At 39.7% G+C, this 16221-nt stretch overlaps 1 long non-coding RNA gene across 1 annotated transcript in view; it reads left to right on the plus strand.

Moving 5' to 3' along the window:
- The window catches only part of LOC135099669 (uncharacterized), a 341412-nt gene extending 326178 nt beyond the window's left edge, over window positions 1-15234 (plus strand). The window contains exon 6 of the long non-coding RNA XR_010268245.1: window positions 14019-15234. This is a non-coding gene — a long non-coding RNA (uncharacterized LOC135099669). The remainder of the gene's footprint in view (window positions 1-14018) is intronic.
- The last annotated feature ends 987 nt before the right edge of the window (window positions 15235-16221 follow it).

Here is a 16221-nt window from a genome sequence, read left to right on the forward strand (position 1 = left end):
GGCACTGTTTAGAGCGCTGTTGGTGGCGGTACTGGTGGTAGTGGCTCCTCCCGCCTCCTCCCCTTCTGCATGCTCTTCCTCCCCCGCTGCGTGTGTCCATGGTACTACCTCAATCTTTCCTGCACCTTCTCACTTTCGAAACTCTTGCCTTGCCATCACTTTCTTTATTTTTTCTATCTTTATTTTATTTTTCAACTTGGCACTTCTCCTGCAGCACTTATTCTCCTTCCTTTTTTTTTCCGTACGTGGAAGAGAGAAGGGATAGAAAGATAAAAGAGTGATAAAAGGCGTTAAATAGCAGTAAAGGTTAAGGTTATTGTGTTCTTTACTACCACTGCCACCACCGCCGCCGCCGCCGCCAAGTTACCCTGAATGTGTTAGTGTGAAGTGTTTGTATTGTTACGCTGCCGAGTGTTACTTTGTGAAGGATACTCTCTCTCTCTCTCTCTCTCTCTCTCTCTCTCTCTCTCTCTCTCTCTCTCTCTCTCTCTCTCTCTCTCTCTCTCTCTCTCTCTCTCTCTCTCTCTCTCTCTCGCGGCTGAGATTGGGAGAATATTGTTACACGAAGCGGCCGCCCTTTCCTTTCCTCCCTCTTCCAAAAGGTCATTGATTACTTATTTTAACGGGAACGTAGCCAAGGTCGGGATAGCAGAGAGAGAGAGAGAGAGAGAGAGAGAGAGAGAGAGAGAGAGAGAGAGAGAGAGAGAGAGAGAGAGAGTGTTTTTAGCCACCCACCACCTCTCTTCCTTTCTCTCTCTCTCTCTCTCTCTCTCTCTCTCTCTCTCTCTCTCTCTCTCTCTCTCTCTCTCTCTCTCTCTCTCTCTCTCTCTCTCTCTCTCTCTCTCTCTCACCCACACACCGCACGTTCTTTCCCTTCCCATCTAACTCGATCGCGCTACTCAATCGCCTGGCCAGATGTGTGGTGTTTGTGGGAAGGGAAAAAAGAACGAGGGCGGAAACTTGGTCGAATTAGCCAGTTATTCGTCAGACAAAAGAAGAGAGAGACGGACGGTTTTCATTTCTCCGTTCTCTCTCTCTCTCTCTCTCTCTCTCTCTCTCTCTCTCTCTCTCTCTCTCTCTCTCTCTCTCTCTCTCGCTCTCGCTCTCGCAGGAAATTAAATTACAGTGTAGAGAATGGAGAAAATTTTGTGAATATAGATGATATTGTGTATGTGTGTGTGTGTGTGTGTGTGTGTGTGTGTGTGTGTGTGTGTCCCAGTGCTACAGGCAAACACTCAAATTATACAAGAAAATGACAGAATACTCAAGGTGTTAAAATTAATTCTACCACCACAAGTTAATCATTCTTTCTCTTGGTCTCCTTTCTCTTTGTTTCTCCTTCTCTCATTTCGAAGGAGAGACGCCACGGGGAGAGCAGTATTTAGCCACTCAGGAAGAAGAAGAGGGAGAGGAGAGCAGTTATACGGGAGAGAAGGAAGGAAAGAGAGAAAGAGAAGGGTACAGTAAGATGTGAAAGAGGGAAGAAGAAGAAATGAAGAGGAAGTAGACGTAAAATGAAGAGACGTGCTGTGAAGTGAAGCAAGAGGATTCGGGAGAGAGGGGAAGGACTATTTGAGAAACGAAGGGAATGTGAGAAAAGAAGAGAAAAGAACAGGGATTTGAGGGGAATGGAGGTGAAGTGACGGAAGAGAAGGAAAGGATGTGAGAGAGAGAGAGAGAGAGAGAGAGAGAGAGAGAGAGAGAGAGAGAGAGAGAGAGAGAGAGAATATGAACGTGCCTTGAAGAAATAAATAAAAGTGGAGAAAAGAAATGGAGAGAATAAGGAAAGGAAAAGGTGAGGAAAGAAAATTAATGAGCCCGGAAGGAGAAGTTTGAGGAAGTGTGAAGGAAAGGAAAGGAGGTACTGAGGGGAAAGAAAAGATAATGAAGGTGCCCTCGAGGGAATAGGAAGAGGAAGAGAGGAAAGTGAAGGAAGGAAGGGAAGAGTTAGTAGTGACAGAAAGCATCGAAACTTCAAGAGCTGTCAGTGAAAGAGGAAAAAAACGGGGAGGAAGGTATGTAAAGAGTAAAAAAAATTGAGATAAAAGAAAATAATGATGTAAGGGGAGAGATGTGTTTTAAGATACAAATAAGTAGTAGTAGTAGTAGTATCATCATCATCATCATCATTATCATTCTTTGTGCAGATGTCATGAAATCGTTGAAGGCAAAACTAAGACCACAAGCAGATGACAAGAAGCAATTATTCCTCTTCGTCTTCTTCCATTTTCCATCTCATTTTTCTCATCAACACTCTCTCTCTCTCTCTCTCTCTCTCTCTCTCTCTCTCTCTCTCTCTCTCTCTCTCTCTCTCTCTCTCTCTCTCTCTCTCTCTCTCTCTCTCTCTCTCTCTCTCTCTCTCTCTCTCTCTCTCTCTCTCTCTCTCTTTCTTTCTGTACCGCGGTATGTGTAATGGTTCCCTGTAGTTCTTAGCCAGGTGAAGATCAAGCTCGCTAATTGATGAGGGCAGGTGAAGTTGTTTGGAATCTCTTCCGATCCCTGACACGCAACCTTGAGTCACACACGTAGAGGCGCCTTAACTGATTATAGAGAAAGAAAACATAAGAAAATAAAGGAAAAGGAAGAAGAAGAAGAAGAAGAAGAAGAAGAAGAAGAAGAAAAAGAAGAAGAAGAACAGCATCCAAAACCTTTCACTGGCAGCCAAGTTTACCCATAATCACCTCCAACTTTCTTAGACACTTTCTTTTGTAATACAGTGTCTTTAAATAGTTCAGCAGCCTAGACAAGACAAGGTTATATTAAAAAGGTTATATTAAAAAGGTTATATTAAAAAGGACAGTAAATTATCTAGAGCCTTCTACTACCAGATTTTTTTTTTTTTTCATAATCATCTGCAACAATTTAGAGATTTATGTTCGTACTATTGTCGTAAATGGTTCAATGGTGCGGACAAGACAAGATTATGCTATTTTCCACATACAGGCTCTCCAGTATATATATATATATATATATATATATATATATATATATATATATATATATATATATATATATATATATATATATATATATATATAGGTTATACAAAAAGATCAATACAGCATTAACTTTTTTGGGGGCTATTAGTGTGTGTAGGCCATGTACGTGGTGTTGTGTTTGAGACGAGCACTGCGATAAGTAACCATTCACAGTACTAAGAGGAACGTATGGGATCTTTATAAACCCCCTAAAGGAAAATATGTAATGAAAAAAATAGATTTTTGCAATTTCTAGCCAGTATAATGTTTGGTCATGGCTGCAAAACGAAAATAACTAAGGAAAGATGTACCAGACAGCAGTGAATGAGTTAAGGTTTGGGCAAAGTGAGGTACAGTCAGGATGGTTCTTGGCAGTGTATTAGAGGCACCGACAGAAGTACAGAAGTGTGTATAGTGATTGCCGGCCAGGAGCAGACTAAGTTCGGTGAGCAGCAGTAATCATGAGGTAAACTTAGTTGAATCAAATTACAGCGATCAAAATCAGTTTCATTACATTTCGAATTTTCTTTAAACTAACCTAAATTAAACTCCTAAACAACCTTCATGGCCCCATCTATACGTAGCTGTAATCAATCAATCTTCAAATAGCATAAAACTCGTTATCACCATAAGTGCCCTCAATAATGGTGTCGCCTAGACGTGACAAGATTAACTTCAGTGCTTCGTGTGTTCATGGAATTTTTTTTTTTTTTTTTCTGTGCTCCGAATGTGAACAAAGGACGGCTAAGGCAGTAAATGGGTTAAGTGCCTCGAAGTGTTCCACGTACGTTTTCTTTCTTCTTTCGCCATTCCCGAGTGTCAGGGATTGGCACCATGCTCGAGTCCCTTCCAGCTTCCATTGCTTCTAATCTTGTTCAGCGTTTTTATTTCGACTCATGTAAAAATATTATTCTTTTTTTTTTATTTTTTATATAGTATATAGATTTATTCGTTTCCAGTTCGTTGAGTGACAGGCTTTACACGCATCGAAGCCAGGAATGTTCCCAGAAAAGTTAGAGTTTCATGGGCAAGAGGTGAAACTACGACTACCATCGGCCCGTGTGTTTCATCTCCTCACGAGCAGTAAATTCTGTGCCCGCCTCACTGCTCCCGGGGAATCTGTTCGACACTTTACCGAAGACAAAATGAGCCACGGATTCGCTAAGATTTTATGTAGATTCAATACAGGACGCGGATCGATGTGCCTTCCTTAACTGTACGGAGCAACGGAGCAACCCTCTATAGCTTCAAAAAGACGGTGGTGTCTCAAGCGTCACTTAGCGCGGCGGGAAACGGGGCTGGCTGGCAGGCTGAACTAGACGCGTGGCTGTGACCTAATCCTGTAATATTACTTAAGGAAGGTTAGGTTTAATTTGGTTTTGTTGACCTTTGTGACTATGAAGAGAGAGATCCGATTCGTTTCAATTTGCGGTTTGCAGCACAGGGAAAGGAAAGGAGGGAATGTATTTGTGTTCGTGTAATACTGCAGCTGTTATATGAACAAAGTGAAAATAATAAATACAAAAAAAAAAAAAAACACTATATTTGATAATGAGAAAATAAAGAAAGCAACGAAGCTATTCATTCTTTTCGGAAAGATAAAGAAAAGAGGGTCATTAATGATAATCAAACACAGTAATGACGGACGACCTTGTACATCAATAGTTAGCAGTGATAAAGTTAAGACTCCCAGGACAGTTTAAGACTCCCAGACACCACTTGAAAAATCAATCCAAAACCTCAATGCCATTTCATTTCAATAAACCATTTACCTGTACTTAATTGCAGAGAAATGGCCGGCAATATCCTTCAACACACAAAAAAAAATAAATAAAGTAGATCACTGCCATCATTTCCAACAATAAAAAGTAAAGTACATCATCTCAAACCCCTCCTGCAAATATTTTCTCTCCGTCCAGCTTTCCGTCCCTCCTTTCTCCTGTTACCATCCCTGAGTCACCATTTCATTACTCTTGATGTCCACGGGGTATTCTCGTCACTACATTGAAAAGAAAAAAAGATAAAGTTAAACCAAAATAAATCTAACTCTTTATTTATCCCCTATCAAGCAGCCTCACCTGAGCTTTCAAAACTAATGTGCTTACACTGTTCCGTGATATGAACTCTTTTGATTAATCATAGTCGGTACCAGCGTCATGAGTGATAATTCCCTGAAGCGCCACGCCTTTGATCAATTACAGACAGCCGCGATCACTGAGGCCTCGTCCGCGTTATGACACAATTTGGCGCTACACGAAGCTCTTGCCTACTCACCCGTGTTCAGGAATGTGACGCGCAGGAGAGTGAAGTAACAGTAGGGGAATTTACAATAACAATACTCAGATAACGAAAGAGAATTTCCACCAGCAAAACTTAAGTAGCGATAGGGGAATCCACGCTAACAAAACTCAGCACTAGAGAAAGTCACACCAAAGAAAGTGAAGCAGACACCAGATAAGTCAAACAAGTAGCAAGCGGGAGGAGCTGACACGAAGGGAAACCCCACGACCGTCAGTATTGAGTCCCTTTCACGCCTCTTGACTTCCGAGATCACAGTGCTTGTCTGCAGCAATACGCGATATTTTACTAAAGCAAATTTCAATATGAGACATTCTTTATTCTGTTCCATTCACGTTTTTTCATCTTCTCGTAACGGAAGCCTTAACCCAGGTATGTTTGTTTGTTTGTTTGTTTGTTTGTTTGTTTGTTTTCATCCATCAATAAGGGACATTTTAAATAAAGCAGATTTTCTCCTTATTCTCTTACATTCGTATTTCTTTTGTAATGAAAGCTTTTTCGCAAGATTTTGTCTTTTTTTTTTTTTTTTTAATATAGCAACAAGACCATAGTGCAGCTCATTCCAGTACAGGACATTTCTCATTCTTTCACAATCGTATTTCTTCATATTTCTGTTAACGAATATGTTCATCGTATCTATTTATATATATTTTTACTTTTTTTTTTTTTATTTCTCTACCAATAGGCAAATTTCAATACAAGGACATTCCTCATTCTTTCACATTCGTATCCCTTCCTATTTTTGCAACGATTAATATTTTCATTCCATTTATTTATCTCTTCTTTTCCATTTCTCTACCACTAAGCAAACTTTCCAACTGCAAATTTCAATACAAGACGTTCCTTCTTCCTTCACCTTCACAATCCCTCACATTCCTCCAGCTAAGACTTATTCCTGCCATCACCGTTTACTTCACCCAAGGCCAGAACGTTAGTAAAGATTAGTTGAAGAGAGAGAGAGAGAGAGAGAGAGAGAGAGAGAGAGAGAGAGAGAGAGAGAGAGAGAGAGAGAGAGAGAGAGAGAGAGATTCATGGTGTTTAGAGAAATGTACGAGTAAGTAAGTAAACGGCCTACCACCACCAACAACACCACCACCACCACCACCACCACCACCACTACCACTACGACCACCTTTTTCCATAAATATACCACACTCCCTTTCCCTTTTTCGTGCCAACACTTCCTTAACACACTCGTACCTTCCTCTGCTTCCCCTTACATCCGTTTCCCCAGCGCTGCATTTCCCGCTCTTAACAGCTCCTAATATTCTTCCCAACATAGCTGCGTTATATCTTCATATGCTACAACCACTTTTTCCCTTCCCATATTCTTGATTCTTGCGGTTAGGTTTAGATGGATGAAGATTGTAAGTGTCAGGAAGGCGTTTTAGGGAGAGAGGAGAAGACGAGGGGGAGAGGAAAGTGGGAGGAGATAAAGTAGAGAGGGAAAGTAAGAGGAAGGTGAGAGGGAAAAACGGGGAAGGAACAGAGAGAGAAAGAGAAGGGAGTGGTGATGAGGGAGAAATGTTATAAGACAAGAACGCAGAAAGGGAAAAATGAGAGGTGAAGTAGAGAGGAAAAGTAAGAGTAGAGGAGCAAAAAGAGAGGCAGACGGGGGAGTAAAGGTAAGATAAAGGAGAAAGGTTATGAAAAGACAAGAGCTTAGTTGAAGGAGAAGGAAAAACACGAAGAAGAAAGAATGCAAGTAAACAAACAATAGCAGATACGTGTGAAGAGAAAGAGGAAGAGAAAAAGTAGGGATAGGTTGAATTTTCTTGTAGAGAGTGAGAAGTGAAAGATAACTAAAAAAAAAAAAAAACAGCAAGAAAAGAAAACATTGAAATAAACGCCATCTCTCGGGCTTTCTTTCTTTCTTTCTTTTTTGATTTCCTCCTTTCTTTCTTTCTTTCTTTCTTTCTTTCTTTATTAATTCAGTGAATGAGAGAGTGAGTATTTATTTGTATGTTATAATATTACCAATTCCTCTTCACTAGTATCTTCTTTTCCCCGCCTCCTCCTCCTCCTCCTCCTCCTTCTCCTCCTCCTCCTCCTCCTCCTCCTCCTCCTCCTCCTCCTCTGTATCGGAGGAATAATGTACCTCTAGCTAATATAATGTATCGGGCATGGCTTCCGCAAAACCTAATTGGCCAATACTGGTGACGAAAGAGGAGGAGAAAAAGAAGTAAAAGTAGGAGTAGAAGAGGAGAAGAAAGAGCAGGAGTAGGTGGAAGGGAAGAAGTAAAAGATGGACAAGAAGAAAAGAGAAACACAAAAGTAAAACAAGAGGAACATTAAAATTAAAAGAAAGAAAAAGAAGTAGTAGTTCGGAGAAAGAGGAGGAGAAGAAATAAAAGAAGATGAGGAAGAAAGAAAAGAGGACAATAAGGAAGGGGAAGAGCAAGAACAAGGACAAATGGAATAAGAACGACGGAAAAAAAAAACTGAACAAAATACAAAAGAAAAAATTGGAGGAAGAAGAATGAGAGAGAGGACACAACTAATGGAGGCTGTTACGAGGAAGAGGAAACAAAAGAAGAATAGGAGTAATCTCAGAAAGTCAGTAAAAATATATATACATAACAAAAAAAAGAGGAAAAAAATATAGAGGCGTTTAGTAAGAAGAACTGTAGTGGTGGTGGTGGTGGTGGTGGTGGTGGCGGTGGTGGTGGCGTTAATGATGTTGATGATAATAATGATCATGATATATATATTTTTTTTTTCATAGGTGTATTAAATCAATCGCTCCCCACTAACTTGTCGTCACCGTCACCACCACCATCACCACTACAGGTTGTCACTCACATCACCACCATCACAATCACCATCCCACCACCTCCATCAGTCATCACCATCCCAATCATCATCATTTTACTATCATTCCTCAGCTTCTCACCATCACCACCACTACCATCACTATCATCACCTTCCCATCACTTTCATTACTCATCACCATCCCAGTCGTCATTATTTCACTACCATTCCTCACCTTCACACCATTACCACTACATCATTGCACCTGCCAGCCACCATCCCACCTATCATCTCTCACCACCCATATGACTCATCACTCATGCACGGTTCTCATTACCCATCATTACCTGTTATCGTACCCTGTCACCCCCATTGCTGTACCCTTGCGTTCAAATGTTGGCTTCGTGAATTACTGAGGGAAAAAATTGCATACGAATAGAATTTTGCGGGCTATTGGACCTGTCGAGAAAGCAATATACTGCTGTCAATAATATGAATAGTTGTCATAAAGTTTTAGGTAAGGAAATATAAACAAAAAAGCAGACATGGTAGTTATGATAAAGTATAAGGTAAGGAAATATTCATAGGAAAATATATGGAAAATTAGTTTAAGAAGAAGGAAAGGTAAAATATACATAGATAGGTAAATAAAGCAGACGAAGCATCAAAAACAAAAGCAAATCGGGGAAAGATGATAAAAATTTAGATAAAAAGAAAAGAAAGCAATTAAAGCATTTGGGTAACAAAAAAAATTAGCGAAGGAAATCGAAAATAAGATAAAAACTAAAATAGACGAAACATTTTAAGAAACAAAGTAAAATCCGTGAAAGAAAGGAAAAAAATGAGAGGAAATTAAAACGAAGACCGTCTTGTATTAAAAAGAAAATCGGGGTTGGACAAATAAAGATTAAAAGAAGAGAAGAAAAGAAAAACTGACTCGGCATTCGAAGAAAACAAAAGAGGGACACGGAATAATTATAACTGGTAAAAAAAAAATGCAAGCACGAAGCAGGAAACAAAACAAAATGAATATGTAAAACCCCAAGGAGAGAGAGAGAGAGAGAGAGAGAGAGAGAGAGAGAGAGAGAGAGAGAGAGAGAGAGAGAGAGAGAGAGAGAGAGAGAGAGAGTAGCGCATACCTCCCTCGAAGCAGTTTCTTGCTGATGCGATTTCCAAATATCGGAATTGGTTTACAGTTAACCCAGAGAGAGAGGAGGAGACAGGGGTGGGGGGTGTACTACAAACACACACACACACACACACACACACACACACACACAGAGAGAGAGAGAGAGAGAGGAGAGAAGAGAGAAGAGAGAGAGAGCGAAGAGAGAGAGAGAGAGAGAAGAGAGAGAGAGAGAGAGAGAGAGAGAGAGAGAGACAGACAGACACAGACCAGACAGACAGACAGACAGACAGAACAGACAGACAGACAGACAGACAGACAGACAGACAAGACAGACAGAGAGACAGACAGACAGACACTAAGAGAGATATTGATTGATTAACTTCTTGATAAATTTTAAAACTTCCATTTTATCTATCAACAGACAGACAGACAGGCAGACAGACAAGCAGGCATAGAAAAATATTCTGAAACATTTCTGCGCCGCACCTCCACCACTTTCAAAAGGCTCTAGTGACACGGGTTTTTTTTTTTTTTTTATGGTTGTAATGGCAGATTAGCAGAATTTCTCTATTATCAACAGGAGAAACACTTAAAAACTCGGTCAATCATCTCTGTAGCCTTTGAAAGTAGTCGTGGTGAGAGATCAAAGCGTTTCAGAATACGGACCGTGGACAAGGACACAGACTAAGGCAAACAGTTTCAACAGACAGACAGAGCACCACATTCAAAACACACAGGACATGACGCAAAACAGGAACTTATGAACAAATTAAAACAAACTATATAACAATGGGAAAAAAAGCGCATCCAAACTAAATGGAAATTACGAACTGTCGAATTAAAAACAAAATAAATGAATAAATAAAAATTAAAAAAAAAAACAGATACAAAACACGCTGACCAAACCTCATTTCTTTTAATGGCAATAATACGAGTATGAGGGAATACAAGTTTAATGAAAAAAAAAAAATAACCCAAAAAATAAAACATAACTTTAAAAAGGTAATCTGCATCTCGTAGGAATTATAGAAAAATCGATAGAAAACTAGAAAAATATGATATAATAATATTGATGCTACTACTACAACTACTGCTACTACAACTACTACTAATAATAATAATAAGAATCAGAAGAATTATCTATCTATATTACTTCTTTAGCGGTAGTAGTAGTAATAGTAGTAGTAGTAGTAGTAATAATAATAATAATAGTAATAATAATAATAATAATAATAATAATAATAATAATAATAATAATAATAATAATAATAATAAAAAGATAGAAGAAAACACGCCTAGTTTGCCACACACGAGCGAAGAGAAATGAAAGAGGGATTTATTTTTCTTTCACGTCAGAAAAAGGAAGCTGATTTATGATTTTTTTTTTTCCTACTCGTAAAGTGGTGAAGAAGGTGAAAGAGAAGAAGAAAGAAGAGGAGGAGGAGAAGGAGGAATAGGAGAATACAGTGACAATAAAGAAAACAGCAGTGGTCCTTTTTGTGATAAGTTGAAAAAGAGAGAAAAATAGTAAAACAGGAGGAAGAGGAGGAGGAGTGGGAGGAGGAAGAGAAGAAGAAGAAGAAGAAGGAAGAGAAAGAAAAGAAATAGGAGAAGTATGAGGACATCGGGTAGGAGAAAAAGGAGGAGGAGGAGGAGGAGAAGGAGGAAAAGGAGGAGGAGGAGGAGGAGTAACAAGCAAAGATACACACGAGTAATGGGGTTCAGGTGTGTGTTTAAAAATTTTACGACCCTAATAGGCCTAAGCTGAAAAAAGAGAGAAGAAAATGGAGAGAGGAGGAAAGAAAGAGGAGAAGGATCATCACTTATATGTAATCGTATATTCTCGTATTTTTAAGGGGTCAAAACTCTCTCTCTCTCTCTCTCTCTCTCTCTCTCTCTCTCTCTCTCTCTCTCTCTCTCTCTCTCTCTCTCTCTCTCTCTCTCTCTCTCTCTCTCTCCTATTCAAGTTGTGTAATTGCCTCCTCTTTCTCTGTTTCTTTATCATTCAAGTAATCCGTGAAGACTCACAACCAACACGTGCCTCTGAAATTCTGTCGAAGTCTTTGGTCGTCGCGGTCATCTCGTGGTCTCGTTGTGAGTACGAGTGAGCATTTAATTCGCAGCGCTGCTATTGGCTGCCACGGTTAGTACGTAATCCAATCATACCGCTAAAGGAATTGGATTAATAACGTTAACTGTAGCGGTTGCTGTTACTTTTTATTTTTTCTTTCTTTCTTTTCCTTTTTTTTTAGTATTGTCGCGTTTAATTTCATTTTGGTACTCGCGGGGATAAATTCAGCTGCCACACACACACACACACACACACACACACACACACACACACACACACGCTCGCACGTTTCGAGTTCCGTTAGTTTATTTTTCTGTTAATCGTCTTTTTTGCGGTTCGAAACATGGCTGTCTGAACCACAATATGTCAGATTTTATTTACAATTTCCGTGTTTGTTTTGTGCCTGCTTCACGTTGTTCACTGGCTGAGTCACCAGAGGGCAGCATGTCACAGCCGTGTTAGCAATGAAACGTACATATCACTATTTTTTCTCGTAATAAGGCTATTGGTACTTGTTCTTCCTTTTTGTTCCCTTGGGCCGTATTCGTAAACATTCTGAGCCCTCACAAAAAACTATTTTCAACTGCCATATAAATTACTAATCGGGTTTTCACGAGCGTTTTTCCCATTGATGATATCGAATGGTCAATGGTTCATAGGATTTATGTTTTGTTCTTCTTTTGTGTTCCTTTGAGCCGTATCCTTAAACATTATGGTCTCTCATAAGAAATATTTTCAAAGGCCACACAAACTACTAGTCGAATTTCATGAACGTTTTTTTCGCAATGATGACACAGAATAGTTAATGGTTTATAGGGCTGTGTTCTTTGTTCTTCCTTTGTGTTCCTTTGGGCCGTATCCTTAAATATTTTGGGCTGTCATAAGAAATATTTTCAAAGGCCACAGAAATTATTAGTCGAATTCTCATGGACGGTTTTTTTTTTTTCCTCCCCCATTGGTGATACAGGCTGGCTAATGATTCATAAGGCTGGTAACTGCTTGTTCCTCCTTTGCGTTCCCTTGGGTCGTATCCTTAAAAAATATTGGGCTCTCATGAGAACTATTTTCAAAGGCCACATAAATTATTAGTCAGATTCTCCCATTAATGATACAGAATAATGGTTAATAGGACTTATCTTATTTGTTCTTTCTTTTAGTTCCTTTGGGCAGTATTCTTAAAGGTTGGGGCTCTCACAACAGCCATTTTCAAAGACCACGCAAATGCTAAGTCGAATTTTCTTAAGTATTTTTTCCCCATTGGTGATACAGAATACACGATAAATTATAACTAGAATCTGAAAAACACTCTTGACAACCTCGACAACTTTAACTATGGCCTATTAAAAGTGATCGAAACAACACCCTGAAACGCATAAGAACATAGACCCTTGTGGTGCGTGTGGTGTTGTGTGAATGGCCTCCAGTGACGGGCGGGAGTGAGGTCTTGTGAATGTTGGCAGGGAGTTGGGTCAGCTTGGCCTGGGGTGCCTCTGTTGCATGCCTCCCCACTGCCAAGGTTTTTTAGACCACCACTGCCATCTCTGCCTGGTGTCCTTGCCCTCTACCTCCTGCCCGTCACTGGGATTGAGAACACGGCTTGGGAATGTATGCACGTATCTTTCATGTCACAATTAAAAGCTTGTCTGCTATGAGTGGAGGTTTTTGCTCATCGTTCACCTTTAGAGTGCTTTAATTTTCGGTGTAATGTGATAATAGTGAGCTTAGTGTTTTCCTTGACATTCACGTTCATCTTAAACATTTGATTGTTTTATCGAGACTAATTTCGACAGGTTATAGTGAGAATTATTGGATTTTTAAGGGTATTTTTATGATTCCGGTGATTCCAGCAAGGATTCTCCCTTACCAATAGGAAAAACACACTTGAGAACTTAAGTAATCATCTATGTAGCTTCCAAGGTGTTAAGACTTTCAATACAAGCCTTATTGTGACAGATATTGCAGATTAAAGTTTGCGCTAATTTTCGCTCATGAATAGTTTTGACAGTTTGACAGTTTATTGAAAAGTCAGATGCAAAAGAGTGGAGGAGGGGTACATGGATACATACGAGGAATATAACAGTATAGAAAAACAGAAATACAGAATGAGATTAGTTACCGAGTGGTCGATTTGCTTTTATATATATATATATATATATATATATATATATATATATATATATATATATATATATATATATATATATATATATATATATATATATATATATATATATATAATGAGTAATTTTTATAATGTTTTGCGTATTATGAAGGAAGACTCTCACTTTGCCACGGCTGTCATCATGTCCCTCAGTGCACCGCAACGATCTACGCCACTACTGCTGCAATAGACCCGAAACTTCAGCACTTCCGCGTCGCTCAAGTACCCTGGCAACACTGTTCGACAATAGAAACTTTATAAGCATCTCATGAAATAGTTTCTCTCTCTCTCTCTCTCTCTCTCTCTCTCTCTCTCTCTCTCTCTCTCTCTCTCTCTCTCTCTCTCTCTCTCTCTCTCTCTCTCTCTCTCTCTCTCTCTCTTCTTTTTTTGCGTGCCATTATGGATTCTTTGCGGAATGGCGAGCAAAATTTATTGCATGTAATTGCATATTTTTCATTGTCATTACTTTGTTAAACTGTTTGACAATTTAGATTTCACAAACATCACTTTTAATTGTCCCGATTTTTGCCTGTGGCGATAAAATAAGTACTTTGTGGAATAGTGAACGTTTGTGTGTATGTTTCCACCATTACGTTGCTACAAGACACTTTCTCTGTTTCTCCCTCACAGGTCTTCTAACAGTACTGGCCAGCGTTCCATAGGCAGCTGTTCAACTTAACACACCGACACACAGCCACATAAGTATCAGAAGGTTTTCATGTTTAGCATATGAACTAATAATCTAATTCACTCATGTGGTGATCAGTTTTAGAATTATAAAAACAAATGCGCATGCGTATTTTGCTGCTTGTGGGTTCATCCGTTCATCACATGATCTCATTACTGCGCAGAAGCTCAATAAATCAGTCAACGGTGTGCTTGTCCTCTCCGAAAACCCCTTCAGTCAGCACTTCAGCTCAGTATTGACGGGGTGGAAAGTGCAGACAGTCGCCAACACTTCCGCATGAACATCACTTCTTCCGCCAAGACATCCTCTCGCATCACACCAGTCTGTCAAGTGTTTGAATACAAGGCTTTCGTCCCTTTAGAAATCAAATAACCTGCATTCACCCGCGCTGTCTTTAGAATTCTCACTCAACATTAGATTAGGAACCCCAATGAAAATAATTTACAGAAAACTTTTGCAGGGCTATAATTGTGATTGTGAGAGTTAGCGTTATTTATAGAGAGTTTTATGTGTATGCAAAAAAGCAGTACTTTTTCTAAATAAATTCTATCAATCAATTAATCAAATCCGACAAGTGATTGATTCTTGGCAAAAAAGAGAATGTGAGGTTAATGGAAAGACTCTAAGTGCAGTGGAAATGAGTGTGGTGCCATATTACTCAACTTTCGACTACATTAGGAATCTCTACTGCACCTTATTTCACGGCTCTTGGGTTTATTACTAGCTCTGCATCACCCCGCACCACCAGTGAAAGGCGTCCACCACCACCGCTCCCCCACCTCGCGCCACCCAGCCCGGAGGAATGACACGCGCCGACGGGCAATAAATCGAACATTACTATGTAGTATGAAAAGTTTGCAAGTGAACAAAGCGGAAAAAAGCAATTAAAATGCCATCGTTCCTCGTCGTTAACTAAATGCATTATTCAAGTTAGGTAGTGTGTAATGGTGGCGGACACGTGTTACAATCTGCATTTACAATAGAGGAAGCCGCTATTTGGGAACTGATGATTGTGAGAGCTGAATAATAGCTGAAAAATAAAAGGAGGGAGAAATCTGTAATGAAATGAGTGTTGTTTAATTATGTGTCAGTGTTAGTAATTATTCCTAAGGGTAGTTGGGGCTTACGCACACACACACACACACACACACACACACACACACAGAAAGAGAGAGAGAGAGAGAGAGAGAGAGAGAGAGAGAGAGAGAGAGAGAGAGAGAGAGAGAGAGAGATCACTGGATGCATTACCAGAGGAAGTGACATGTGTAAACAGTATACGCGAATTTGAAAAATATGATAATTCTCTATTAGAAAAAAAAGGAAACAGCATAACGAGCTTGACTCAATTTTGTAAACCACACACACACACACACACACACACACACTTAACAACTCCACTCTCCCCCTTTATACTCTATACTACCCCGTACTATTCTATCCTCACTGGCACGTATCATTGCATTTCATATAGTCCTCCCCATCGTACAGCCACTCCACGTTCGGGGCGTTGCTTCGTGCCTTCATTGTCGCTACGTGTCTTCATCGCATTCTAATTACCCATGTAGGTTTCATCAGCGGAACCTCGAGGACGGAGCGCCATCACACAGGCCTTGACCGTCAAAGGAAATGATTCGGCAATGAAGTGATTCTGGCCCCATTATGAGCTGTGTGTGTGTGTGTGTGTGTGTGTGTGTGTGTGTGTGTGTGTGTGTGTGTGTGTGTGTGTGTTTATCTAGTTTTGTTTACAAGATTTCAGGTTTGTATCTTATTTCTCTTTCTACTTTTCGTTTTTTTTTTTAATTCAGCGTAGTCTTAAATTCGTGTGTGTGTGTGTGTGTGTGTGTGTGTGTGTGTGTGTGTGTGTGTGTGTGTGTGTGTGTGTGTGTGTGTGCAGATTCGCTTTCGATTCAAACTTACGAAATAAAGCGACAACCACTAACTTTCTTTCTGTGTCGACTGCTGTTAAACTATTTCGTTGGGGCGAAATGGAAGTCCAGTTTTTCCAACTTTTTTTTTTTTAATAGGAAAATTTCGTCCCTCGTACTGAACTGCGCGTTTGATTGAGGTATTTGTTAAAGGAAGAGAAGAGTAAAGGAGAAGAAAAAAACATAGAAAAGAGACGTTAGTAATTGTAAACGGGATAGA

This window comes from Scylla paramamosain, chromosome 4, assembly GCF_035594125.1.
Source record: "Scylla paramamosain isolate STU-SP2022 chromosome 4, ASM3559412v1, whole genome shotgun sequence".
Classification (NCBI taxonomy): Eukaryota; Metazoa; Arthropoda; class Malacostraca; order Decapoda; family Portunidae; genus Scylla; species Scylla paramamosain.